The 27277-nt window shown below is 42.6% G+C and overlaps 1 protein-coding gene and 2 non-coding genes across 3 annotated transcripts in view; 2 read left to right on the top strand and 1 right to left on the bottom strand.

Moving 5' to 3' along the window:
* The first annotated feature begins 1402 nt into the window (after positions 1-1402).
* Positions 1403-1475, top strand: trnak-cuu. The gene has a single exon. It is a non-coding gene; the product is annotated as a tRNA-Lys (tRNA).
* Positions 1476-1827: 352 nt separating this feature from the next.
* Positions 1828-1900, bottom strand: trnak-cuu. The gene has a single exon. It is a non-coding gene; the product is annotated as a tRNA-Lys (tRNA).
* A 3908-nt stretch (positions 1901-5808) lies between these two features.
* The window catches only part of LOC124014561 (UPF0687 protein C20orf27 homolog), a 33967-nt gene continuing 12498 nt past the window's right edge, over positions 5809-27277 (top strand). The window contains exon 1 of the mRNA XM_046329708.1: positions 5809-5999. The gene's annotated coding sequence lies outside the window, so the exon portion shown is untranslated. The remainder of the gene's footprint in view (positions 6000-27277) is intronic.

Below are 27277 nucleotides of genomic sequence, written 5' to 3'. Positions count from 1 at the left end.
TTGCCATCGCCTGATCTCGCTGCTTTCTCTTCCCTAAATCCATCTGATCCAGAAGTTCTGTGCGTCCATGAATCCACGTAAGTCCACCGACTCTTACCTTTCATCTGAATGATCTGTGGTGATCGGGAGAGTGGGCCATTCAGTTATTGTTTATAGTTATCACCGCGGAGCGCGGCTTGGAGCGCACGCTTCAAACATATTGTGTAATGTGAATTGTTAATAATGACTGCTATGATTTGATCTTTGATTATGAATTTGATTGTATACATGTTATTTGTTTCCTTTGTGATGCAGCACAGACTACCAGTAAATATACCACTTTATGGTTAAAGGAATTCCTGCCTCAGTCTCATACATTCCTCTGTCACCTGACACGTGACCACCTGTTCACCTTCACTGTCAGTCATCCTACCTGTCCAGCAACCCACACAGATTCCACTAATCTTTCAATTTATTTTCACATAGTCTGCTGCCTCAGTTTGTATGATGGCAATTTGCATATACTCCAGAATGAAGAGTGATCAGATGAATTGCAATTAATTGCAAAGTCCCTCTTTGCCATGCAAATGAACTGAATCCCCCCCAAAACATTTCCAATGCATTTCAGCCCTGCCACAAAAGGACCAGCTGACATCATGTCAGTGATTCTCTCGTTAACACAGGTGTGAGTGTTGACGAGGACAAGGCTTGAGATCACTGTCATGCTGATTGAGTTGGAATAACAGACTGGAAGCTTCAAAAGGAAGGTGGTGCTTGGAATCATTGTTCTTCCTCTGTCAATCATGGTTACCTGCAAGGAAACATGTGCAGTCATCATTGCTTTGCACAAAAAGGGCTTCACGGGCAAGGATATAAAGTCAAATTAAAATGAAGATTATTGATGAAATGAATTGCCTGACAGGTGTAGGTTTTCTCCATCTGTTGGTGTGCAACACTTGCATTTTCAAATCTGAGAGTAAATAAAACCGATTATATTGATAAGTCACCTTGTCCGAGAGATTTACATGGTTATCAAAACGACACGATAGGGTAAGCCTACGCAAAACACAGCCCTTATTTGCAGTGTTTCTAAAATCCACAATGGATCAAGTGAATGGTTGAAAAACCATTGGAGACATTTCCGTGTTTGACCGCTAGGTTTTACGGTTATTATGAGGTGTCCACTGTGGGGCTCAGTTACAAATACTATAACATTTACAATATTAGATTAGTTTCAAGTTAGTAGCCTCCAACTTCAAAACATCTAAAATAACGGAGTACAATTAAACCAACTAAAATAAGAAAATGAATTTACTGTTTTGTTTAAAGTTAAATAGATAAAATACTGAACACCTGTGAGTGCTTACAATCAGGAAGGGTTTGGGGAAGGTATACAAAGGGAGGGGCTGGTCCTATACACACAGCCCGGCTAGCTCAGTCGGTAGAGCATGAGACTCTTAATCTCAGGGTCGTGGGTTCGAGCCCCACGTTGGGCGCTTCCTTTTGAATATGAAGTGATTTCACAGCCTCCCTGGTAGTAATTGTAAATCCTTAAGCAATGGAATTTAATCCCTATTATATTTTTCAGTATATAATCAATCTTTAATAAGGAGAATTTCTTAAAGTATAACATGATTAAAAATACTAACAAATATTTTTGTAGTATTTATGTTTTATTTGTAGTATTTCTCCAACTTCAAAAACGACTAAATTAAGAGTCAAATTTAACCAACTATAAAAAATAAAATATTAAAATGTATTAAAAAAAATTGTGAATACAGATGAGTAGTACAATCTTGTCCTTACGTCTATGAGCACAGTGAGTTTTAGAGGTGCAAAAAAAATGTGCGCCCAACGTGGGGCTCGAACCCACGACCCTGAGATTAAGAGTCTCATGCTCTACCGACTGAGCTAGCCGGGCAACTGACAGAATAAAGGAGTGAGCTCAACAAGAACATAACAGGGTCACTCCCCTTCATCTCGCTGCAATGGTGGATGTACTGTGTGTTTCTTGAGATTTGGGCTTGGGCTGACCTGGAATGTGCTTGTGCCCTGAGACGAGTGAGTAAGCGTCTATCTGGGGAAATGAGAGCAGAGGGAGAGCAGCTTGTTCTAATACAATCGCTGCAGCAGGCTCAACCAATACCCCGCTCGTTTCTCTACAGACAGAAGAACTAGGCAATAGTTGTTTAGAGAACGCAGCACTTCACTGTTTGAGTGAAAGAGATGTGCATGCTGGCAGCTACAAATACATTTTTCGGATCACGGATCATAGAAAAACTTGTTATACTTATTACAATACTCGTTTTGTCAGAGTACTCGGCACACCCCTAGTTGCTAGTTAGTTAACTAACATTAGCTAGCTGGCTAGTGTTTGTCTGGGGAGTTCCATTTGTTGCAGAAGCTTACTAGCTAGCTGACTAGCAATCCGATGCAAAAAACATCTACATTTAAATGGTATTAATATTAATTTGCATATTTCTGAAAATGTCCATATTTTACTGTTAATTCACACCTCTGAGTATTCCCCAAAATGTGCAACCCTACAAATAACATTTTATTATGAAAGATGTTTTGATCACATTTGATCACAAATTATGGAAATGTGATGTTCAGTCAACTTTAATGGGTAGTGCAAGTGTATTGCCCAACATAAAAACAATATAATGTACTCTAATTTACAGTACTGAAGGTCAATTTTGAAACATGCATCTTACATTTTTTGCTATTGGACTAACTGGTTGCTAAAATAACTAAATTGAGAAGACATAATGATGTCGTGTTTTGGTGATCCAATCAAAGTGCACATTACATTTACTAGTATACTTATATTTTGGATCAATGGTTGTGTGGTGAAAGATGTATGCACAATTATAGGTTTGAATGTAAGACTGGCTGCGTTACAAGTATTACCCGTTTGGAGTTGAAATGTCACCACATACTTTTGAAAATAGCACCAAAGCAACAACAAAAAAACAGGTGACTTCAATTCGGGTCTTTTCTGTGCAAGTTTATTAAATAGAGAATACATCTACTGGGTTCGATACTGCAACCAAAACAGTCGCATATACGACCGTTTGACTTGGCAGTGCGACACACATTTTATTTTGACTGGTTGCAATTAGTGCCAGTGATTTCTTGTTACATGGTCACGTTAGATTTTGGTTCACAATTTGCTTTTTTTAATCATAATGATTTACTCATACAGTAATGTGCAATTAACCAAAAATATACCAATTTGTGTCAAAACTGAGAAAGGCTATAAGATGCACTACACATAAATGGTATTACATAGTATCATTACCTACAATTTTATAAGCTAATCTTTGAGTGCTGGTGCCCTAGCATTACATTGTAAAACACTATTGAGGCCCTAGACGCTAGCATTACATTTTACCATTAGGCCTACCTGCAATTTTACATTGTTTGTGCATCAATAACTACAACATTTTATTTGACCAAAACACGTTAAAACCTGAATCGAATTATGTTAATTGTTCAAAATGTGTTGAATATTTTTTACTTTTGTCATATTTGTCGACTTTCTTTACCTGGTTGGCTACGTGGATATGGGGCCTACTCCAGAATGGCGCTCTTCTCCCAAAGCGCATTGTGGTGGGTTTAATCCAAAACCCGAAAAAAATGTTTTTCATAAGTAGCCTAATTACTATGCCCAAATAAAAGCAGATTAAGCTTTCACGGTGACTTAGTTTTACCAAGTTAATCACAGAAATTCTGATCCGTGGTGGACGCATCACCGTTTACACACATACTCCCGCCGTTACAGTACCAAGAGTGATCAATTATCGCTACCTCTATACTCAATAAAGATTCTGGCAACCGGGTAATGTCGACCAATACACTTTTTTCTGGTCCTTGCTATTCTATTGAAGTTGAAATTTTAAATTATATTTAAAATTGAAATTCTAAGGTTAGGATTGGATATGGGTTATGGTTAAGGTTGGGGTATTGGCTAAGGTTATGTGTAGGGTATGGAGATCCGAAGGATGCCGATTAGCGTTTTTTTATACCTTTCCTTATATGCTAGTTTATAAGAGGGAAATTACAACAATTTAAAAATATTACAATATGGCCTAATGATTCAGTCTATGCTATAGGCTACTAAAACTATGAAATAACACATGTGGAATAATGTTGTAACCAAAAAAGTGTTAAATATATTTTATATTTGGATTCTTCAAAGTAGCCACCCTTTGCCTTGATGACAGCTTTGAACACTCTTGGCAATATCTCAACCAGCTTCATGAGGTAGTCACCTGGAATGCATTTCAATTAAGAGGTGTGCCATTGTTAAAAGTTCATTTGTGGAATTTATTTTTGTTGTGACAAGAAATGGGTGGTATACAGAAGAAAGCCCTATTTGGTAAATGACCAAGTCCATATTATGGCAAGAACAGCTCAAATAAGCAAAGCGAAACGACAGTCCATAATTTCTTTAAGACATGAAGGTCAGTCAATACGGACAATTTCAAGAACTTTTAAAGTTTCTTCAAGTGCAGTCGCAAAAGCCATCAAGTGCTATGATGAAACTGGCTCTCATGAGGAACGCCACAGGAAAGGAAGACCCAGAGTTACCTCGGCTGCAGAGGATAAGTTCATTAGAGTTACCAGCCTCAGAAATTGCAGCCCAAATAAATGCTTCACAGAATTCAAGTAACAGACACATCTCAATATCAACTGTTCAGAGTAGACTGCATAGATCAGGCCATGTTCGAATTGCTACAAATAACTAATAAAGTACACCACTAAGAAGAAGAGACTTGCTTGGGCCAAGAAACACAAGCAATGGACATTAGACTGGTGGTAATCTGTCCTTTGGTCTGATGTGTCCAAATTTGAGATTTTTTGGTACCAACTGCCGTGTCTTTGTGAGACGCAGATTAGGTAAACGAATGATCTCTGCATGTGTGGTTCCCACCAATGCCACTTAACTTGCTTTCAGCATGCAAGTGATTTGTTTCTGACAATTTTGAGTCTGTAATCGAACCCACAAATGCTGATGCTCCAGATACTCAACTAGACTAAAGAAGGCCAATTTTATTGATTCTTTAATCAGCTCAACAGTTTTCAGCTGTGCTAACATAATTGCAAAAGGGTTTCTAATGATCAATTAGGCTTTTAAAATTATAAACTTGGATTAGCTAACACAACATGCCATTGGAACACAGGAGTGATGGTTAAAAATAAAACAATTTGTACCGAATAAAAAATAAAGTGAAATGTGTTCCCATCATATTTTCGACTCTACTAATAGTTTCCTTGAAAATGTTGTGCTATATAGCAATTGTGCGCACTCTGGTATTGGCATGTGCGCTCTAGCCAACAACTCGCAGATAAAGGGTGCACAGACAGCGCTGTTGGCTAGAGCGCACAGATAGCCTACATGATGAGATTATTACGGACAAAAGAGCGAGATTATTTTTATTTGACAAATGACAGATTGGCAGGTAAGTGCAGCTACAGGCTGTGTTTACATATTCGCAAACCACCCATCACTATATAAAACCCTGATGAGATTAGAGACGCGTTGGTTTTTATCAATTTCCACTGTCCTCCAAATTGCTGAATCTCATCCTCACGTCAGCTACAATAAACGGCCAAAGGGGCGACAGAATACAATTAATGTATGTAGTTGGAAAGACTTTATCGACCGATGCACCTTTGATAGTTCTATAGACTTTATTTGTGTGAATTAAACGTATGGTCGTATACATACATAAACAACATAGGCAAACGCTGTAATTTACTGTATATCATAGCTACTACTCTCTCCTGAATTGGATTGCAAACCACGTGACAAATGCGGAAGTTGGCACCGGTCGAAATCCGGCGAAAGGGGAGTTGATTCGTAGCTCAGTGGAGTGTATATGCATTATTTGCTCATCCTTCTTCGTTGTTTCAAGACCTATATTATTTTGTCTCTCAGTGACTTGGACACAACCGACAAGGACACTAACTGCACTGTGTGCGCATTTAACCTCAATTGCAGAATTTACAAGGTGAGTTCTTGGAGACCAAAATACGGTGATAATTATTTCCACACTGAGTTTGCTACCATAGAGATCCTATATTAAATTAGTAATTTTATGGTTGCCACTTGCTCAGCACTGTCGAACTCCCAAGTCCGAAGAGACAGCACGTGTCAAGACTGCAGGCGCAAACTCGTTTCAGGACGTAGCCGCATATTATAGAAATATCAGACTATAAACTAATCTTTGTACACAAATACAATATATATTTTTTACTGTTGCAGTTGACTAAATGTACATTAACTTACGTAAATCTACCAAAAGGTTCAGTTAACTAGTAGACTAAAAACTTATTTCAAGTGAGATAAAGCCTTTTTAGAACCCACGATAGTCACTGGTAGCGTAGGTGATTTGTTAAACGCTTCGAACACACCGACAGTAATTTTGGATTTTGGTACACCAGAATTACAATCATTTCCAATCAAACGCTACGTTTGCCTTGCAGCATTACGTTGCAGATGCAGCTGCAGTTCGTTCGATGTGGTGCATACGTTGGATTTATCGAATGTATGCGTCAAACTGTGAGCGTAAACGTCTTGACAGAAATGATAACAGAAGGTGAATATTGAACTTTTGTTGCATACGTATCCAGATGATACGGCATACTATTTTGCGCAATGAGCCTTGTCGGTGTTTGAAGTGTATCTGCTCTAGGCCAGGGTTTCCCAAACTCGGTCCTGGGCCCTACATCTATCTCATTATGAAATTGCTTTGAATGGAATACTGTATTAGTCAGCTATAAGCAGTAGCAGTGTGTGGGGGTAAAAAAAAAATCACAATCCAAGCCCCCCCAAGCATATTACAATTTAAGTGTTGTGATAATTGTGTGTTTGCTAAAATCTGATCCGTGGTGGAAAAAGTACCCAATTGTCATACTTGAGTAAAGGTATAGATAGATCCCAAATAGAAAGTTGTAAAAGTGAAAGGCCGCCATTGTAAATAAGAATTTTGTTCTTAACAGACTTGCCTAGTTAATTTAAAAAAAATGAAAGTTAATGTAATTGCTAAAATATACATAAGTATCAAAAGTATAAATTTCAAATTCCTTATATTAAACAAAGCAGATGGCACATTCTTGTTTTTAAAATGTACAGATAGCCAAAGGGTGCATTCCCAACACTCTGACATCATTTACAAACGATGCATTTGTGTTCAGTGAGTCTGCCAGATCAGAGGCAGTAGGGATGAGCTCTGTCAGTGACCATCGTGTTCTTGGTCACCTCCCTGACCAATGCCCTTCTCCCCCGATTGCACAATTTGGCCGGGCGGCCAGAACTAGGAAGAGTCTTGGTGGTTCAAAACTCCTTCCCTTTAAGAATGAAGGGGGCCACTGTGTTCTTGAGCACCTTCAATGATGCAGAAATGTTTTGGGACAATTGGAAACAGTCAATGGAAACAGGATGCACCTGAGCTCAATTTTGAGTCTCATAGCAAAGGGTCTGAATAATTATGTAAATAAGGTATGTTTTTTTTTATTTTGAATACATTTGCAAAAATGTCTTAAAACCCTGTTGTTTTCTTTGTTATAATGGGGTAGGTTGATGAGCGGAAAAAAAACAATTGAATACATTTTCAAATAAGGCTGTAACGTAACAGAATGTGGAGAAAGTCAAGGGGTCTGAATACTTTCCGAATGCACTGTAAATGGTAAAGTACAGATACCCCCCAAAATGACATCAGTAGTACTTTAAAGGATTTGGACTTATTTTGACTTAAGTACACTGACTACTTACTTTACACCACTGACTGTTAGGCCTATATATTGTGGTTGCGAGGCCTGTGAACTAAGGCCGAGCTAATAAGAAGACGGTGGCTGAATGAGTTCAACCACACCTGTGTTCCATCACAAAACTGGAGAGCAAATAAAACAGGAGCTGCCTTCACTATTCCAGCACCATTTCAACTTCAACATTTGACATAATCAAATTACATATGCTTAGTCTAATACAGTGACAACTAAAAGATACCAAAAAAATGTTGTCCAATCAACATAAACTAAATGGTGTGTGTGTGTGAGTAAAAAAATGTTTGACTCACCCTGCTTGTAGAGAAACACCAATTCCATCCTCCTCTCATTTTGTTAAAACGGTTTCTGACTCTCATACAGTACACACATTTTATTTTTTGTTGTCCTAGGCTACTTGTCTTAGACGCTTGCTCGCTAGCCCAACTTCCGTTCATGGGCAACATTAGCTAGTTAACATTAGCCTTCTACATCTAGCTACATGTTGTACTTCCACCCTCTCAGGCCAGGGGCACAATGTATGAATTTATGGTTGGATCAGAATCGCCTTTATAATCGTTGTCCAGTACAGAGAATTAAAAGGGGCATTTCACCCTGTGGGAATCTGAGCTTGTTTTCATCATGTCTGAGGCATTTCTAGGACTGTTGTAACAGTTTTGACTTGAGGTTATTATTTATAGGGGTGCCAGGTAGGTTGTGCCTACCAGAGAAAACATTGGTTTCTCCTTTTAGTTTGGGTGGGAATGAGTCCCATCTGGTCCGTCAAGTCTACACCAATACAAAGGACTTATGTAAAAGTCAGGATGGAAATAAACTTTTCATAAACCCTTAAAACATTGGAAAGAACTTCAAAAACAACTATATTCTGTTGCGTGGGTTGTATACCTAGGATAGGATAAGTAATCCCTCTCACCCCCCCCCTTTAAGATTTAGATGCGCTATTGTAAAGTGACTGTTCCACTGGATGTCATAAGGTGAATGCACCAATTTGTAAGTCGCTCTGGATAAGAGCGTCTGCTAAATGACTTAAATGTATGTAAATGTAATGTATTAGCAACAATGATTACACACACACATATAATAATATCACAATGAATTCTGGTTCCTCCAGAAATGTCCTGTACCTTGGGCCTAAAGAGTCCAGCCCGGTAAAGGAGCTCAGTGAACTCAAGTGACTTTTGTCACGCAATGTTTGTCCGTTCATTCAGTGTAGCGTAAACCCAGTACTAAACATACAATCAATATAACAATTTTACCACAGAACTTTAAAGCGTATCAACTCTTACTAAGTCCTCAACTACAACTAACTACATAAATCATCACAGTATACCTCACATCAAAACAAATGAAATACCGTATACAAAAAGGTTGTAGTCAGTCGGTCAGTCAGACAATCCGCCAATAGATCTCCAGCGGAGAAAGGCCACGGAGAGGTGTAGTCCACGGACGCAAAGAGTGGATCCGATCCTGGGTAAACTCTCTTAGGCTACAAAACACACGTTTAACGGCAACAAAACAAACGGAATAGAGAAGCTTCGGGAACTGAGGGTTGAACACATCCGCAGTCACGTCTCCATCACAACCCCACTTTTGCACAGCTGATGCTGGCTATTTAATTGGGAATTAAAGGGAAAGTGCCCTATTGGAAGGAGCTGCACTGAGACAGTTCAGAAAAATTCAGGGCCGTCACACACCCCCTCCCCTGGAAAAAGCCGACCATTGCCCTGGAAGGCACATCTTGGTCGGGGAAACCGAGAAAGGTCTCCTCATCGCTTTTCTCTACAAAAATATTCATGACTTTTTGGAGCTCACACTCCTCAGCTGAGGGGTCACAAGCCTTAAGGTGTGAGATTTCTGGGTCTGGGAATCCGAGAAAAGTCTCCTCACTATCCTCTTCAAAGATATCCAGGACGTTGCGGCGCTCAATCGCCTCCAATTCCTCAGCCGAGGGGTAACAGGCCTTAAGGCGTGAGACATGGACAATGCGCATATCTTCACCTGTGTCCTCTTTCACCACTCGGTAGTTCAAAGGGCCCATCTGCTCCACAATCCTATATGGTCCTTGCCATTTAGGAGCGAGCTTGGCCGAGAATAATTGTTCAGCTTTCGAGTAAGGATGAGAGCGAAGCCACACCCGATCACAAAGCTGGAACTGCATGTCTCGTCTGTTCTTATCATAATTTCTCTTCTGCTTGAGTCGAGCCTGGATCATGTTCTTTGAGACGAGCTCTCAAGTCATGGAGATGGACTACCTGGTCATAGCAAGCAGCGTCTGGAGTAAGCTGCTGGGGCTGTAGCACCATATCCAAGGGTCCTCGGAAGAGGACGACTTAGGTTCAGCTCTGCAGGTGTGACTCCAGTGGACTCTTGCACAGCAGAATTCAGGGCAAATCGAAACTCGTGAAGGTGCTTGTCCCAGTGTTAGTGCTGGGTCCCTACATAGGAAGCAATCATTGTCTTCAAGATTTGATTTACTCTCTCAGTGAGATTGGTCTGTGGGTGATAGACAGTGGTCAACTTCTCTCAGGTTCCATCTTTGGCAGGTCTCCTCAAAGAGATCAGAGACAAATTGGGAACCTCGATCAGACAGGATATAATCAGGCACTCCCCAGTGAGTCAGGATCTCTTTCGTAAGGATGTTCGAGACGGTCCTTGCTGTGGCCTGACGCAGGGAAAAGAGCTCCACCCACTTTGAATAATAATCAACAAAAACAAGCATGTACACATTCTGATTGGAGCTTCTAGGAAATGGACCCATCAAATCCACTCCTAACATTTCCCAAGGTCGGGTAACCACCGTTTGCTGCAACATGCCAGCAGGCTTTCTACCTTCTGGTTTGTACATTTGACAAACCTGACAGTTTCGGATGTGTGACTTCACATCCATGCTCAGATGTGGCCAGTACAGTAACGCTTGCAACCGCTTGTAGGTTTTGAACCTGCCCAAATGACCAGCTAATGGGTCTTCATGGAAAAGTTGAAGCAGTTGAAGGCGTAAAGTTTCAGGTATGTACATTTGGTAGAGTGTTCTGTGAGGTAGTTGTACAACTCGGTAGACTTTGTCTTCCATGATGGTCAGCTTTGTGGTAGGATTGACCATCTTTTCTCCATCTTCCAGGATAGTCTGGTACAAAGCCTGTACTTCTGGATCATCCTGTTGGGCTTTCCATATGGCCTCATCAGAAATGGGAAAGTCCGTTTTGGGAGAGTCTCGACTGCTTGACAAGACAGTAGCACATGTAAGATGAGGACCACCGTTATCACAAGCAGGAGCTCTGGACAAGGCATCTGGAACAGTGTTGTATTTTCCTTTCCTGTATTCCACTGCAAAGGTGAACTCTTGCAACCGTAGAGCCCATCTTATGAGTCTGGTAGTTGGTTTGTTGGTCTTGAACACCCACACAAGGGAGGAATGGTCAGTGACCACAGTGAAGTGTCTACCCTCCAGGTAGTACCTCCACTTTTCCAAAGCCCAGACAACTGCAAGGCACTCTTGCTCGGTTGTGGAGTAGTTCCGTTCTGCTCCATTCAATGTCCGACTGGCGAACGCTAGCACTTCTTCAGTGCCAAGTCCAGTCTGTTGGACTAGGACAGCACCAAGTCCAACATCACTTGCATCAGTGTAAACAACAAAAGGGCAATCAAAGTTGGGATGACCTAAAATGGGAGGTGTGACGAGGTGTCGTTTCAGGGTTTCAAAGGAGGTCTGGCACTCTGCCGTCCATTGGAATTTCGCTCCTTTTCGCTTCAACGCGTTGAGGGGTTCTGCCACCTGGGAGAAGTTCGACACAAACCGATGGTACCATCCAGCCATACCAAGGAACCGTTGAAGGGCCTTGAGTGTGGTTGGCACAGGGAAGTCTTGTACAGCCTTTGTCTTTTCAGGATCCACATGAATGCCGTCAAAAGACACAATATGGCCAAGGAACTTCAGGGAGGTTTGGCAGAAGTTGCTCTTCTTCATATTCAAGGTCAGACCAGCTTCTCTTAGCTTGTCCAACACTGCTTGAAGATCTTGAAAGTGCCTTTCTCTGTTCTGAGAGTAGATAATTATATCGTCCAGGTAGACAAAACAGATCTTCCCTTTGAGCTCACCTAACGCAATTTGCATGAGTCTTTGGAAAGTGGCAGGGGCATTCTTTAATCCAAAGGGCATCACCTTAAAGGGAAACAAGCCCTCAGCACAGACAAAAGCAGTCTTGTCCTTGCTTTCCTGGTCCATCTCAACCTGCCAATAACCACTATTGAGGTCAAGGGTAGTGAACACAACAGCACCAGACAATGACTCCAGGATCTCATGGATGGTGGGAAGAGGATAGGCATCAGTCTGGGAAACATTGTTGGTCTTCCTATAGTCCACACAAAATCTAAGACCACCAGTCTTTTTTGGGATGAGGACAACAGGAGCAGCCCAGGGAGAGGAGGAACGTTCTATTATATCTTGTGTTAACATATCATTAATGAGTCCCTTTTGGATGATTAGCTTTGCTGGGGACAAACGATATGGCTTTTGCTTGATCGGCATTTCCTGTGTAAGGAATATTTTGTGCTTCAGGAGCCCGGTGCGTCCTAGCTTTGAAGTACATACATCAGCATTATTCTGCAGCTGTTCCAACAGCCTTAACTCCTCTGGCTGTTCCAGCTGAGCTCTTCTCACAGCCTGTAAAAGGAGATTGTCAGAAGGATTATCAAGGGTTAGTGGTAACGGAGCAATGGCAAAGAAGACTGCCACATTTGAACCCCAATCATGTAACTTCGTAGCTTCTGATTGGTGCGGTATTAACTGGCAGGAAGGGGATGTCGATGGGGGGGCGTAGGCAGTGACTCTTGGGGTTTCAGCTCTGGTTAAAGCACCCAGAGTAGGATGGTCATTCCTTCGAAGAGAGTTAGGGGTGTTGGCCTGTTGTGATTTGTGGTTTCTGGAAGGGTTTACTTGATACGGTCTTGGACATGTAGCTGAAGAATGTCCCTTTTTGGCTACATCTCCAACAAAACATGAGGGGTCTTGGCTGGAGACTCTGGCTGTTGTTGATGGTCTGTCTTGGGTAACTGTTTGAGTGTCTGTTTCTTTCTCTGGTCATATTGCTGTTGGCATTCTCTGTCCTTCTCAAACTGCTGTCCCAAGCGAACCAGTCCATCGACAGTGGTGACTCGTTCTCGGAGTTGACTGGCTAGTAGTGGGTTGATGTTCTTCAAGATCAATTTAATGACCTCTTCCTCCTCAATGCCAGGTTTCCACCTTCTGCACAGGGAGTGGTAACCGTATGCAAAGTCACGGATACTCTCTTTCTCTCTTTGTACTCGATTTCTGACTGTCTGCCAATTCATCTGTGTAGTCCTCAGACAGAAATGCAGAAGAAAACTTTGCCTCAAAGTCAGCGCAGGAGGTAGTGGTGAGACGTGCCACATCCCACCAGTTTCGAGCTGTTCCATGCAACACATTCCTCAATGTGGCAAGGAGTTCTTCGTCAGCCAGGGAATTGAGGGCAAGAAAGTCACGACATCTTTCTAGATACATTATCGGATCAGGACTGTCATCTTTTTTCCCAAAGGTGGGAAATTGCAATTTAATGGGCATCGCCCCCACATGACGTCTACTCATATCACCATGAACAAACGAGCTAGGAGGGATTGAGGAAGTAGAGGGGGAGGGAGTTATCGGACCATGACAATGAACACCAGGATGCATGGTGGATTGCATCCTGTAAGGGGTGGCTGTATCATGGCCTTGTCTTGGCTGTTCAGAGGTGCCAGCTTGGCCCTCAGTGGTCTGAACTGAAGTGGACACCAGGGAAACTCTGTGTAAGGAGTTGTGCCTAATGGAGGCCATGTCCACAGACACGTCATCCAACATTTTAACACAATTAGAGAGTTCTGTCTGCAAGTGGTCTACAGTGTTAACCATGGGAGAAAAAACAGAATTAACATCCTTGAGGACCTCAGTGTGGTGATGTTGCAGGCGCCATTGGAGAGTGGCAGTGAGTTGGTTTCGTTGGTAGTCAAACTGCCTGTCCATGGTACCAGTAATTTCCCATCTTCCACTCTCACTGAGCTCTGTCAGCGTGTGGGTTAGAGTGCTCAGTGAGTTTCTGAATTCCATGGCACTCTGTTGTTACTCTTCCCTCAGACATTTGAATTTATGGTGGATAAGAGTTTGGAGATGTTGTTGAGTCCGACGAATATCAAGGATGTCACCTTGAAGTTGTAAGACTACAACCTCTGGAGATAAACCAGACAATGGAGGAAGGTTGGGTGTCAGAGGGAGGGCTAGCTCAGTACTTCCACACAGATCCATGTCAATAAGTGAGTAACTGGTTAGACCTCCTGTGGCCTGTGGCTCAGGCCGAGCATTCAGATTCCCAGGGCTCTGGCCCAAATCAACTCCATTATCTCCATTCACATTATGATTTGTATTATCAGCTTGATGGTCAGAATGGCCCTGTGTATTCCCATTGACAGGTATGACATGGATGAGCACATTATCTTGGGGTGAATCCATTGTTTTAATTCCACACAAAATTTTGCTTTGGTTAGTTCTCAATGTTGAGCTGTCCCATCTGGGGTGCCATTTTTTATGTAACGGTTTTGACTTGAGGTTATTATTTATAGGGGTGCCAGGTAGGTTGTGCCTACCAGAGAAAACATTGGTTTCTCCTTTTAGTTTGGGTGGGAATGAGTCCCATCTGGTCCGTCAAGTCTACACCAATACAAAGGACTTATGTAAAAGTCAGGATGGAAATAAACTTTTCATAAACCCTTAAAACATTGGAAAGAACTTCAAAAACAACTATATTCTGTTGCGTGGGTTGTATTAGCAACAACAATGATTACACACACATATAATAATATCACAATGAGTTCTGGTTCCTCCAGAAATGTCCTGTACCTTGGGCCTAAAGAGTCCAGCCCGGTAAAGGAGCTCAGTGAACTCAAGTGACTTTTGTCACGCAATGTTTGTCCGTTCATTCAGTGTAGCGTAAACCCAGTACTAAACATACAATCAATATAACAATTTTACCACAGAACTTTAAAGCGTATCAACTCTTACTAAGTCCTCAACTACAACTAACTACATAAATCATCACAGTATACCTCACATCAAAACAAATGAAATACCGTATACAAAAAGGTTGTAGTCAGTCAGACAATCCGCCAATAGATCTCCAGCGGAGAAAGGCCACGGAGAGGTGTAGTCCACGGACGCAAAGAGGGGATCCGATCCTGGGTAAACTCTCTTAGGCTACAAAACAAACGGAATAGAGAAGCTTCGGGAACTGAGGGTTGAACACATCCGCAGTCACGTCTCCATCACAACCCCACTTTTGCGCAGCTGATGCTGGCTATTTAATTGGGAATTAAAGGGAAAGCGCCCTATTGGAAGGAGCTGCACTGAGACGGTTCAGAAAAATCCAGGGCCGTCACACTGTGAGATGTGTTTCACACATAATTACCTAGGAGGAAGGGAGGTCAACGCTTTGAGCGCTGAATGATACACCCTATGATGAATTCCGGTGTATTGATTAAATAAATGTTGTCCTGCTTTGTGGCATTTCGCAAAGGCTCTATGTTATACTGATCACATTATAGGTTGGGTGTAGATATGGTTTTCATTGTTTGATAGAGCCATTAGATGACTTTTGTTGTTTCTATCGATGGATTCATTGCTAAGTATTCAAGCATACACATGTTTTCCTGTCTTTGAAAGACTACAACTTGTGTTGGGCGGTGCTTCATGCCCTGGCACCTGTCCCACCCCCAGAAAAGGAAGCAGACACTAACAACAATCCTTTGGGCAAAATGGAAAGATCTGACCGAACACAATGGCTTCAAGTGATTCCTCTCATCAACACAAATATTGACGACGGGGCATCTGTTAGCTACATGGTGACATTCAACCATACATGTTTCTACCGGAATATAGCGAAGAAGATTCGAAACAAAGATTTGGATTTATCTCACGTTAGAAGCTCAGCTGATGTTACAGCCGATACCAGCACCAAGAGGGCAGATGACAAATGCATTTGCCTAGCTAGTTATTTTTTCCTGCAAGCTAACTTTAGATTATCTACTCAAACCGATATGGTGTATTGCTGGCTAACATAATACTGTGATACAATGGGGGGAAATCTATTTATTTTTCTGTTTGCTAATTTAGCTAGCTAGGTACACAACTACCTGTAGCCATATCTATGACTAAAAATTGTGGTTTTTACAAAAGATCACCGATTTGCATCTCGATTGTGAAACCTCTTCTTTTTAGTCGTAGCTATGGCTAGCTACTAAATTGCAACCTACAATGTTACAACCAGCCACCTAAAGCTAGATTTACCAGCAAAAGTTAGCACATGACTGGAGTTGGCTAGCTAGTTAGCCACGCCTCTCAGTTTGTAACTTGTTAGCAAACATGTAACATCAGCAACTGTAAATAATTTTACCAGCTAGCTATGTAACGTCATTGATGAAGGTTTACATTGGTTGTGATTATGACCTTGGATGCATTTCAATCTCATAAAATTCTAGGCATGACGCAAGATAGGATTCCAAACAGAGTAACAAGTATTGCATATCTAGCAAAATACATTTACTAGCAAACAGTGAGGAGAAACAATACTACAATTAACTTTTGTCAATACTCTCAAAACTGAAGCTGGTTGTTGGGTGCCAGGCAGTGATGCAACCAGTTATGATGCTCTCGATTGTGCAGCCGTATAACTTTGAGGGTCTGAGGACCCATGCTGATCACCAGTTCTCTTAGCTACAGATTGTACTATAAAAAATATTTTCCTAAGCATGCCTGATAGACATGGCTGTAGGTATCCACTGTCTGCTTACATACCTAGACTAATTTGTATCGCCTGGTTTACGGTGCAAAGGTTGAGAGTTATGCCATATTTCTTTCTATTAGGCAAGATATGTGCACGCATGTTCAACTATCCTCATGTTGATGTTATGTCAGATGTACCGACCCTGTGCAGGTGTTGTTATACGTGGTCTGCCACTGCAAGGACGATCAGCTGTCCGTCCGGTCTCCCTGTAGCACTGTCTTAGGCTTCTCACAGTACGGACATTGCAATTTATTGCCCTGGCCACATCTGCAGTCCTCATGCCTCCTTGCAGCATGCCTAACGCATGTTCACGTAGATGAGCAGGGACCCTGGCATCTTCTTTTGTTTTTTTTCAGAGTCAGAAGAAATGCCCCTTTAGTGTCCTATGTTTTCATAACTGTGACCTTAATTGTCTACCGTCTGTAAGCTGTTAGTGTCTTAATGACCATTCCACAGGTGCACGTTCATTAATTGTTTATGGTTCATTGAACAAGCATGAGAAAGTGTTGAAACCCTTTACAATGAAGATATGTGAGGTTATTTGGAATTTTACAAATTATCTTTGAAAGACATGGTCCTGAAAAAGGGACATTTCTTTTTTTTGCTGAGTTTATTAAGCTAATCTTTACTCAAGTATGACCGTTTGGTACTTCTTCCACCACTGGGTATTTCATTTCGATTTGTTTTGATCTACACTGCTCAAAAAAATAAAGGGAACACTTAAACAACAATGTAACTCCAAGTCAATCACACTTCTGTGAAATCAAACTGTCCACTTAGGAAGCAACACTGATTGACAATAAATTTCACATGCTGTTGTGCAAATCAAATCAAATCAAATTTTATTTGTCACATACACATGGTTAGCAGATGTTAATGCGAGTGTAGCGAAATGCTTGTGCTTCTAGTTCCGACAATGCAGTGATAACCAACAAGTAATCTAACTAACAATTCCAAAACTACTGTCTTATACACAGTGTAAGGGGATAAGGAACATGTACATAAGGATATATGAATGAGTGATGGTACAGAGCAGCATACAGTAGATGGTATCGAGTACAGTATATACATATGAGATGAGTGTGTAGACAAAGTAAACAAAGTGGCATAGTTAAAGTGGCTAGTGATACATGTGTTACATAAGGATGCAGTCGATGATGTAGAGTACAGTATATACATATGCATATGAGATGAATAATGTAGGGTAAGTAACATTATATAAGGTAGCATTGTTTAAAGTGGCTAGTGATATATTTACATCATTTCCCATCAATTCCCATTATTAAAATGGCTGGAGTTGGGTCAGTGTCAATGACAGTGTGTTGGCAGCAGCCACTCAGTGTTAGTGGTGGCTGTTTAACAGTCTGATGGCCTTGAGATAGAAGCTGTTTTTCAGTCTCTCGGTCCCAGCTTTGATGCACCTGTACTGACCTCGCCTTCTGGATGATAGCGGGGTGAACAGGCAGTGGTTCGGGTGGTTGATGTCCTTGACGATCTTTATGGCCTTCCTGTAACAACGGGTGGTGTAGGTGTCCTGGAGGGCAGGTAGTTTGCCCCCGTGATGCGTTGTGCAGTCCTCACTACCCTCTGGAGAGCCTTACGGTTGAGGGCGGAGCAGTTGCCGTACCAGGCGGTGATACAGCCCGCCAGGATGCTCTCGATTGTGCATCTGTAGAAGTTTGTGAGTGCTTTTGGTGACAAGCCGAATTTCTTCAGCCTCCTGAGGTTGAATAGGCGCTGCTGCGCCTTCTTCACGACGCTGTCAGTGTGAGTGGACCAATTCAGTTTGTCTGTGATGTGTATGCCGAGGAACTTAAAACTAGCTACCCTCTCCACTACTGTTCCATCGATGTGGATAGGGGGTGTTCCCTCTGCTGTTTCCTGAAGTCCACAATCATCTCCTTAGTTTTGTTGACGTTGAGTGTGAGGTTATTTTCCTGACACCACACTCCGAGGGCCCTCACCTCCTCCCTGTAGGCCGTCTCGTCGTTGTTGGTAATCAAGCCTACCACTGTTGTGTCGTCCGCAAACTTGATGATTGAGTTGGAGGCGTGCGTGGCCACACAGTCGTGGGTGAACAGGGAGTACAGGAGAGGGCTCAGAACGCACCCTTGTGGGGCCCCCGTGTTGAGGATCAGTGGGGAGGAGATGTTGTTGCCTACCCTCACCACCTGGGGGCGGCCCGTCAGGAAGTCCAGTACCCAGTTGCACAGGGCGGGGTCGAGACCCAGGGTCTCGAGCTTGATGACGAGCTTGGAGGGTACTATGGTGTTGAATGCCGAGCTGTAGTCGATGAACAGCATTCTCACATAGGTATTCCTCTTGTCCAGGTGGGTTAGGGCAGTGTGCAGTGTGGTTGAGGTTGCATCGTCTGTGGACCTATTTGGGCGGTAAGCAAATTGGAGTGGGTCTAGGGTGTCAGGTAGGGTGGAGGTGATATGGTCCTTGACTAGTCTCTCAAAGCACTTCATGATGACGGAAGTGAGTGCTACGGGGCGGTAGTCGTTTAGCTCAGTTACCTTAGCTTTCTTGGGAACAGGAACAATGGTGGCCCTCTTGAAGCATGTGGGAACAGCAGACTGGTATAGGGATTGATTGAATATGTCCGTAAACACACCGGCCAGCTGGTCTGCGCATGCTCTGAGGGCGCGGCTGGGGATGCCGTCTGGGCCTGCAGCCTTGCGAGGGTTAACACGTTTAAATGTCTTACTCACCTCGGCTGCAGTGAAGGAGAGACCGCATGTTTCCGTTGCAGGCCGTGTCAGTGGCACTGTATTGTCCTCAAAGCGGGCAAAAAGTTATTTAGTCTGCCTGGGAGCAAGACATCCTGGTCCGTGACTGGGCTGGATTTCATCTTGTAGTCCGTGATTGACTGTAGACCCTGCCACATGCCTCTTGTGTCTGAGCCATTGAATTGAGATTCCACTTTGTCTCTGTACTGACGCTTAGCTTGTTTAATAGCCTTACGGAGGGAATAGCTGCACTGTTTGTATTCAGTCATGTTGCCAGACACCTTGCCCTGATTAAAAGCAGTGGTTCGCGCTTTCAGTTTCACGCGAATGCTGCCATCAATCCACGGTTTCTGGTTAGGGAATGTTTTTATCGTTGCTATGGGAACGACATCTTCGACGCACGTTCTAATGAACTCGCACACCGAATCAGCGTATTCGTCAATATTCCCATCTGACGCAATACGAAACATGTCCCAGTCCACGTGATGGAAGCAGTTCCTATGTTTCCTGGAATAGACAACAGGTGGAAATTATAGGCAATTAGTAAGACACCCCCAATAAAGGAGTGGTTCTGCAGGTGGTGACCACAGACCACTTCTCAGTTCCTATGTTTCCTGGCTGATGTTTTGGTCACTTTTGAATGCTGGCGGTGCTTTCACTCTAGTGGTAGCATGAGACGGAGTCTACAACCCACACAAGTGGCTCAGGTAGTGCAGCTCATCCAGGATGGCACATCAATGTGAGCTGTGGCGAGAAGGTTTGCTGTGTCTGTCAGCGTAGTGTCCAGAGCATGGAGGCGCTACCAGGAGATAGGCCAGTACATCAGGAGACGTGGAGGAGGCCGTAGGAGGGCAACAACCCAGCAGCAGGACCGCTACCTCCGCCTTTGTGCAAGGAGGAGCAGGAGGAGCACTGCCAGAGCCCTGCAAAATGACCTCCAGCAGGCCACAAATGTGCATGTGTCTGCTCAAACCGTCAGAAACAGACTCCATGAGGGTGGTATGAGGGCCCGACGTCCACAGGTGGGGGTTGTGCTTATAGCCTAACACCGTGCAGGACGTTTGGCATTTGCCAGAGAACACCAAGATTGGCAAATTCGCCACTGGCGCCCTGTGCTCTTCACAGATGAAAGCAGGTTCACACTGAGCACATATGACAGATGTGACAGAGTCTGGAAACGCCGTGGAGAACGTTCTGCTGCCTGCAACATCCTCCAGCATGGTCTGGTGTAACAATCTGTAGCTAAGAGAACTGGTGATCAGCAGATTATGGGAGAGGTGGTCATAAAGAAATTGCCATTCCAAAGAAACATACAGTAAGTTCAGGGAATACTTGTAAAGCTGTGTCTATTATGAACTGCTATTAAACTCCTCTTGAGTTATCTGCTTTAAATCCAACATAATAATGTATAATCCCTCGAGATGGACACAATTCACAGGATTCAGTTCTGCTACAATTACAGGCAGGGAAAGGAATTATATATCTGTATCTAGAATCAACTCCAAGAAGACCAGGCACCACACAGTATTGTCTGTATACTCTATTGTACAGTTTGAACAACAGTTGAACCGTGCCAGCATAACATCAACATGAGGACATATCTTGCCTAATAGAAAGAAATATGGCATAACTCTCAACCTTTGCACAGTAACCAGGCGATACAAATTAGTCTAGGTACGTAAGCAGACAGTGGATACCTACAGCCATGTCTATCAGGCATGCTTAGGAAAATATTTTTTATAGTACAATCTGTAGCTAAGAGAACTGGTGATCAGCATGGGTCCTCAGACCCTCAAAGTTATACGGCTGCACAATCGAGAGCATCATGACTGGTTGCATCACTGCCTGGCACCCAACCACAAGGCACTGCCGAAGGTAGTGCGTATGGCTCAGTACATCCCTGGGGCCAAGCTTTCTGCCATCCAGGATCTCTATACCAGGTGGTCTCAGAGGAAGGCCCTACAAATGTCCAGACTCCAGCCACCCTAGTCTCTGCTACCTCATGGTAAGCAACAAGTCTAGGTCCAAAAGGCTCCTTTTTCTACCCCAAGCCATAAGACCGCTGAACAATTAATCAAATGGCTACCCAGACTATCTGCATTTGACAGCGCAACCTGAGGTCATGCTCAGCATTGAGATTGTGCCTGCACTTGTTTCTTAAGTATGCCAGAGTTGAGATGCCTTACTCGCATAGGTACCGTACCAGTCAAAGGATTGGACACACCTACTCTTTCCAGGGTTTTTCTTTATTTTTACTATTTTCTACATTGTAGAATAATAGTGAAGACATCAAAACTATGAAATAACACATATGGAATCATGTAGTAACCAAATAAATCTTAAACAAATCTAAATATAGTTTATATTTGAGATTCTTCATATAGCCACCCTTTGCCTTGATGACAGCTCTTGGCATTCTCTCAACCAGCTTCATAAAGTAGTCACCTGGAATGCATTTCAATTAACAGGTGTGCCTTGTTAAAAGTCAATTTGTGGAATTGCTTTCCTTCTAACAGTCCATTGTTACTTTAAGACATGAAGGTCCGTCAATCCGGAAAATTTCACGGACTTTGAAAGTTTCTTCGAGTCCAGTCGCAAAAACCATCAAGCACTATAATGAAACTGGCTCTCATGAGGACCGCCACAGGAAAGGAAGACCCAGAGTTACCTCTGCTGCAGAGTATAAGTTCATTAGAGTTACCAGCCTCAGAAATTGCAGCCCAAATAGATGTTTCACAGAGTTCAAGTAACAGACACATCTCAACATCAACTGTTCAGAGGAGACTGCGTGAATCATGCCTTCATGGTAAAATTGCTCCAAAGAAACCACTACTAAAGGACACCAATAATAATAAGAGACTTGCCTGGACCAAGAAACATGAGAAATTGACATTAGACCAGTGGACATCTGTCTGTTGGTGTGATGAGTCCAAATTTGAGATTTTTGTTCTCAACCGCTGTGTCTTTGTGAGGCAGAGTAGGTGAACGAATGATCTCTGCATGTGTGGTTCCCACTGTGTAGCATGGAGGTGGGGGGTGCTTTGCTGGTGACACTGTCTGTGATTAATTTAGAATTCATAGAATTCAAGGCACACTTAACCAGCATGGCTACCACATTCTGCAGTGATACGCCATCCCATGTGGTTTGCGCTTAGTCCCACTCATTTGTTTTTCAACAGGACAATGATCCAAAACACACCTCCAGGCTGTGTAAGGGATATCTGTCCTCCACAATCACCCGACCTCAACCCAATTGAGATGGTTTGGGATGAGTTTGACTGCAGAGTGAAGGACAAGCAGCAAACAAGTGCTCCGCATATGTGGGAATTCCTTCAAGACGGTTGGAAAAGCATTCCTTGTGAAGCTGATTGAGAGGATGCCAGGAGTGTGCAAAGGTGTCAAGGCAAAGGGTGGCTACTTTGAAGAATCTCAAATATATTTAGATTTGTTTAACTTTTTTGGGTTACTACATGATTCCATATGTGTTATGTCATAGTTTTGATGTCTTCACTATTATTCTACAATGTAGAAAATATGACAAATAAAGACAAAGCCTTGAATGAGTAGGTGTGTACAAAAAAAAAACGTAATCTCAAAGTACTCTGTAAACCTCCCCCAGCCAATGACTTTGACAGATCATTCTTGTCAATAGCAGCCCTTTACAGGGGATTTCTGTAGACATGTCTTTGTATTGCGTTTTGAGAATCTGCAGAGAGAATAATGAGGTGATTTGCTTCATGGCTGTAGTCTTGATTTTCCACCTTTCCGTGTCTCTTGCTAGTTTCTGTCCCACAATCTTTATGTGCTCCATAACCGCAAGGTATGTCCGCTCCCTCATGCTTGTGTACTCTGGTCCTCATGCTACCTCTATCCACCTGTAACCCCATAACATAACTCAGCAATAGAAACACTACCATTTCATGTTTATTCTGTGTTTACTGTAAATTGTGTCATCTTAACCATCATCAGCTTGTAAATATTTTGACCAATATACCTCCACCTTGTGCAGCACTAGGGGTTGGAAGCGCATGTTTGTGGAATCAGATTCAGTACCACCTACAACAAAATACACAACAATACACAATTAGTGGGGTGGTTAAATTGTGCATTGTTGTATGTCTTAGACTAAGCATAGCTAACATGGACATTTCAATATTGTCAGCTTGCTGTTTAGCTAACTAGCATCACTAAATTAGCAGCAACATTGCTAGCCAACTTGAGACTCTGAGAACCAACTAACTAACCACAGACAATGTTATACACATTCATCATTGCTACCAACACACAGAGTGATTTAGCTATATCCACAATTCTATTTTTAGTACCTGAGTGTTTTCCAGACAAGGTGGAAGAGATGGCTACCAAATTGAGATGCTCTTTATTTGGTAACATTAAGTTAGCTAACGTCAGTCAAAGATAGAATGAACAAACAAACATGTTTACTCTGCTGACGGTAGCTACCAGTCTAGCAGTGACTACCATGGCATAGGTGAAATTGTTTGACTGTGTGTAATACCAAAAGATAGCTATATGATTTAGCTGATGGCTTTCAAAGTTCAGTAGGGGATAGTAATGCTAACTTGCCCAGCTAGGCTAGCAAGCTAGCTAACTTTAAGTGACTTCTAGTTGAGAATCTTCCGTTTTTGTTATGAAGGAAAAATAAATTGTTATGCAGGTCTTTAGCTGTTGTACACATGAAACTGTGTCATTCTGAACTTAATCCGCAGTGTAATATTCCATTTTGTTGTGACTCGAGCGATTATCGATCCGTCCATTCTACAGGTAACTGCCAAAACGAAGGAAACACTTAAGTAAACGAGGGATACAAAGTATATTGAAAGCATGGGGTGCTTCCACACAGGGAGTTTCAGACACTTGTAGAATCTATGCCATGGCGCATCGAAGCTGTTCTGGCCCAACGCACTATTAAGACACTTTATGTTGGTGTTTCCTTTATTTTGTCAGTTACCTGTAGCTACACGGAGAATGGAATAGCTGGATAAGGGAAATGGCTCAAGTAGTGCAAAAGGGAATGTAACATTGCAGATCAAATTTGTAAGGACACAATTTCATGTGTACAACATCTTAAGACCTGCATCCCTATACTGAGAGCTTTGCGTTTCTAAAAGGCCGTATTTGGGCCTTTGTTCATGTTTTTTTCGAGCCCCCATACTACACAATAAGGATGAGGAAGGGATTTGCTGTTTGGGGTAAGTTTCTCATGTGAAATCACAAAAAAGGTGTCTGAACCCTTGTATAACATTCCATTTACATAAATTTAGATTTGGTTGTAAAAAAAATAATAACTTGCTTTAGTCACCTCCCTCATGGATGCTTCTTCCTTCTTTGCAGGATAAAAAGGAGGGAGTGTCTGTGTGTTCAATCGTTTCTTTCCCAGGATCTTTGAACCAAATGACAACCGGGTTCAAACCTCCAGCGGTTTTTGATCCCTTTACTTCTGACAGAGTTACTATTTCTCACTGTTCACATGGTTAAATTCGTGAGGGTGCAGTCAAGTCATTTTAGAACGTATCAGGCCTCTGTTGCCATGATAAAAATAGCTTAGCCAGAAGACACAGCCTATAGCATATAAAATGTTCGATGTAGATCACTCACACAATCCATTATTCAATGCTTATTTATTTTTTAGAGGTGCATTGTATAAGCACATCTTGTTATGGTACTCGTCCAATAGGGGCTAATCCCAATGGACAATGCAACAACCTCTTGCTGTAGCTACTGACTGATCTGAAACAACAGAATAGGCAAAAGCAATATGGTGAAACAAACTAGTCATTGGTCACCTCAACCTACCGAAGTTATTTTCAGGCTGGTGGTTCTACAGTTAGTCAGAGCAATTTGTTAATTTTCATAGTATGTCAGCACCCCCCTATTACCCTCACTTGACGTAATTTCAATCACTAAGAGTGCTGCGTCCTTCAATCACTAAGAGTGCTGCGTCCTTCAATCACTAAGAGTGCTGCGTCCTTCAATCACTAAGAGTGCTGCGTCCTTCAATCACTAAGAGTGCTGCGTCCTTCAATCACTAAGAGTGCTGCGTCCTTCAATCACTAAGAGTGCTGCGTCCTTCAATCACTAAGAGTGCTGCGTCCTTCAATCACTAAGAGTGCTGCGTCCTTCAATCACTAAGAGTGCTGCGTCCTTCAATCACTAAGAGTGCTGCGTCCTTCAATCACTAAGAGTGCTGCGTCCTTCAATCACTAAGAGTGCTGCGTCCTTCAATCACTAAGAGTGCTGCGTCCTTCAATCACTAAGAGTGCTGCGTCCTTCAATCACTAAGAGTGCTGCGTCCTTCAATCACTAAGAGTGCTGCGTCCTTCAATCACTAAGAGTGCTGCGTCCTTCAATCACTAAGAGTGCTGCGTCCTTCAATCACTAAGAGTGCTGCGTCCTTCAATCACTAAGAGTGCTGCGTCCTTCAATCACTAAGAGTGCTGAGTGCGTCCTTCAATCACTAAGAGTGCTGCGTCCTTCAATCACTAAGAGTGCTGCGTCCTTCAATCACTAAGAGTGCACTAAGAGTGCTGCGTCCTTCAATCACTAAGAGTGCTGCGTCCTTCAATCACTAAGAGTGCTGCGTCCTTCAATCACTAAGAGTGCTGCGTCCTTCAATCACTAAGAGTGCTGCGTCCTTCAATCACTAAGAGTGCTGCGTCCTTTGTTCGGGTAATATTTTGTGCTTTCTTTTACAGAAACCTGTGAGAAGTTTCCCTGAAAAATGTAGTAATTAACCATCTGAATCTCCTCGGTGTACATGTAATCCTCTTTGAATGTTTGTTTTTCTTTAATTCAAGTCACAGTCCCTTGGAGATGGAGCCTGGCACACACAGCTGGGTGCTGTTGTTTGACCTGCAGAATTAGTAACCTGGGGCGAGGATTTATTAAAGACAAATATTAGCTTGTCTTTGAGAAGCATTTATTTCCTGATTTCATGACTGTTGCGTCACCTTTTCCTTTCTTCCTTTAGCTCTTTCTTTCTTGCCCTCCATACTTGTGTTTAAAGCTAGAGTCCTTACCAATAACAAAGCGGCACCCCTTAGTTTTGGTAAAAAGCTGAGGTATGGGACAAATGTGATCACTCTTAAATTGATAGACTGAGCTATGGACGCAAGGAGTGACCATCCACGATATAAAAATTATAGTTCTAACCATGTTTTGAGTACTATCGCAATATTTTTTTTTTTAGATGCCAAAATTCACACACAAAGGAGACTAAACTCTTTGGTCCTTTTAATAACATGCTGTATGAAAAATATTGCGTGCTATAAGCTTGGAAAATAAATAAATTAGGGCTGTTTTAACTAAAGTTCAATCCGCTTTGTGTTTTGTTTCCTTGCCGCGATACTGGCATTGTCCCGGCCCTCGTTTTGCTGCTATACTGCGTTTTACATTTACATTGTTTGAACACCATTGGTGTAAAACAAGTGCATATTTTGGGTTCTGATGGGGTACGACAGTTTATTATGCTTATGAGGCATTTTAAATGTATATTCTTCAAGAATCAATGGGTATATATCATTAATTAATACGTCCAAAATGGCTTTATCAACTACGGATTCTCGCTATTTACATTCTTCTCTGAAAAACACAACCACAGCCATGCCGCGCTGCTTCTTTGACACACTGCTCGCTTAACCCGGAAGCCAGCCGTACCAATGTGTCGGGGGGAAGCACCGTACACCTGGCGACCGTGTCGGCGTGCATTGCGCCCGGCCGGCCACAAGAGTCGCTAGTGTGCGATGGAACAAGAACATCCCTACCGGCCAAACCCTCCCCTAACCCGGACAACACTGTGCCAATTATGCGCCGCCCCATGGGTCTCCCGGTCACGGCCGGCTGCAACAGAGTCTGGACTCGAACCAGGATCTCTAGTGGCCTTAGACCACTGCACCACTTGGGAGGCAGCTTTCATACTTTGTCATTGAA

This window comes from Oncorhynchus gorbuscha, linkage group LG25, assembly GCF_021184085.1.
Source record: "Oncorhynchus gorbuscha isolate QuinsamMale2020 ecotype Even-year linkage group LG25, OgorEven_v1.0, whole genome shotgun sequence".
Lineage (NCBI taxonomy): Eukaryota > Metazoa > Chordata > Actinopteri > Salmoniformes > Salmonidae > Oncorhynchus > Oncorhynchus gorbuscha.
Note: the sequence above shows the minus strand (reverse complement) of the source record. Positions and strands in the feature narration are given on the sequence as shown.